Raw genomic sequence first — 2,500 nt, 5'->3', positions numbered from 1 at the left:
ACTAGTGTTCCATACGTAAAAGCAGTAACAGCAGGGAGCATGTTACACGTGGTGGTTTCCCCTCGTCACGTTGCGTTACTCCCGTCACAGGCTAGTAACAGTGGTGACGCTAGTAGAATCACGGGCTGGGTGCAGTCATACACTGCTGCTCTACACTCTCCCTCGTCGGTGTCACTGTCAACTATCCCTTTGTGTATGATTGATTAGACTGTTCACCGTGCAAATTCAGTCACTATTCAAATCACCAAGTACAAGCACTAGTCTTCGCAAGTTGATGAATTATCACTATCAAGTTCTGCATGAATATCCAGTACACACTTATAAAATATCCTCTGATCACTTCACCTTCTATAAGCACAACAGTCACTTGTTTATTTTTTCATAAGGCAATGTTATTCTCACCGCGTGGTGCTGGACGGGTCCCGCCCTCACTGACTCATGCGCACACACGTACTCGCTCGCTCCGTCCTGACGCCAGGAGAGCTGGTCGCTGACTGAGTAGCGTGTCGTGGCGTGGCTGGTGGGTGGTGGTGGGTGTCGCCTCCCCCCAACCTCCCTCCGGCCCACCCTTCGCCCGCCATCATCCCTCTGCCCACCTCCCCCTCCCCCCGACAACCACCCACCTACCTGCCTCCCTGCTTGCCTCACCGGAAGGTTCTCTGTCCCCCCCCTTTCCCTACCTTACCTTACCCCCCCGACGCTCTCGCTTTGGTTCCTACCTTTCCCCCCCTCTTCTTCTCCTCCCTCTCGCCCTCCTACCTTTTCCCAGGAACCGACTTACCTCCGATGACATTTAATGACGACGTTGAAAGAACTTTAACACATTTAAGCTAACTATTCCCTCTTATTGGTTTAACGCGATGACGTAATTCCGAATCAGCGTCGACGTTTATGGCAACGCCGAGGGAATAGGAACAATAAGCTAATCATGAATCATTAGAATAATCAATTACAGGGTATATGGGGCTTCCGAACTATTGTGATCAATATTACCTCTGTCTTATGTAGGTCACAAGTCCTTTTCGCATTTAAGAGGTAGATTTACCTGTTATTGTGGAAGTGAATACAGTGTTAATGTTTATTTTCCTGTGTAAATGTGGAGATAATCAACCGAAGAAATGCACTATTATTCCGTGAAGAATTAGATAAACAAATTTTGTGATTTACAACTTCTTAAATTTAATTGATAATGTTTTACTCTAGCTTACTCATGCAGTTTAGAACCAGGGATACAAGAAAAGCATCAACACGGGATATATAAAGTAAACAACAACTGTAAGAACAGTAACAACAATAACAACTGCATTATCAACACCAGAACCACAACAAACAACAAACAACAACACTGAAAAATGCATGAATAATAATAACTCTGCTTTGTCGTTGCGTGAAACTTACTGGCCCCTAAAAGTAACATGAATATAAGCTGCCTACAATTACCTACAATTTTCATGATTAGGAAAGGACATCGATTACCTATCGACGAGGAAAAGCTTGGCAGTCCCCATGAGAAATTCGATGCCATGGTTGTTGTCTGTCCTTGTCATTATGATTGCTATATATATATATTTTTTTTTGTTCTTATTATTCCTTATATACTATTCACCTTTCATACTTTCATTAGTGGAGACAAATCTTTATCGATAATTTCCTTTAATCCGTGGAATAAAATAGCCACCCCAAAAATTTACCAATATTTAAGTGATATGTCCAGGTGAAGTTGAGAAGTGAGGTGTGCAGACCGGACGATGGGGGGGTGGGGTGGGGGTGGGGGGAAGGGCTGCTCACCGTGGATATCCGGAAGGTGGGGGAGAGAGGGAGGGTAGAGGGGAAGAGGGTAGGGGGAAGGAAGGAAGAGGAGGTAAGCGAAATAGGTAGGAGCGAGAGAGAGAGAGAGAGAGAGGAAGAAAAGGGGGTAAAAAGAAGGAAGAAAAGGGGGGGAGGAAAGGAGAAGAGGCAAGGAAAATGGGTAGAGGAGATGGGGAAGAGGAAGAAGGTAGGGGGGGGGATAGAAATAGGAGGTAGGAAAATGGGGGGGGGGGGGGAAGGAGGTAGAGAAAAGGGGGAGAGGATAGGGGGAAGAGGAAGAGGGTGGGGGTAGAAGGGTAGAAGGGTAAGAGGGGAAGAAGAGGAGGAAGGGAAAATGGGAAGAGAGAAGGGGAAGAAAGAGGGGGTAGGGTAGAGGGAAAAAAGGTAGGGAAGGAGGAAAGAAGAGAAGATAAGAGGAATAGGAGAGAGGAGAGAGTAGAGGAGAAACGTGCAGAGAAGAAAGAAGAGGAGGAAAGGGAAATAGGGAGGGGAAAGAGGAAAGGCAGAGAACAGAGGATAAGAATAAGGGGGAAAAGAAAGAACAGATAGTAAGGGAGGGGAAAGGAAGAAAAAGTAAAGACATAAAGCAGAGGAAGGAAAAGAAGAGGAGGCAAGAGAAATGGGGAGAGGGGGGGGGGGGAGAAGAGGAGAGGGGGGGAGGGGGGAAAGGTAGCGATGAAAGGACCACGAA

The 2,500-nt window shown here is 46.4% G+C and overlaps 1 protein-coding gene across 1 annotated transcript in view; it reads right to left on the bottom strand.

The window, feature by feature from the left end:
- Positions 1-483, bottom strand: part of LOC125029766 (mucin-5AC-like) — a 56,670-nt gene extending 56,187 nt beyond the window's left edge. Inside the window, exon 1 of the mRNA XM_047619899.1 lies at positions 3-483. The gene's annotated coding sequence lies outside the window, so the exon portion shown is untranslated. The remainder of the gene's footprint in view (positions 1-2) is intronic.
- Positions 484-2,500: the final 2,017 nt, after the last annotated feature.

The sequence above is a fragment of the Penaeus chinensis genome, chromosome 10, assembly GCF_019202785.1.
Source record: "Penaeus chinensis breed Huanghai No. 1 chromosome 10, ASM1920278v2, whole genome shotgun sequence".
Taxonomy (NCBI): Eukaryota; Metazoa; Arthropoda; class Malacostraca; order Decapoda; family Penaeidae; genus Penaeus; species Penaeus chinensis.
The sequence above is the reverse complement of the archived record's forward strand: the minus strand, read 5'-3'. Positions and strand labels throughout refer to the sequence as shown.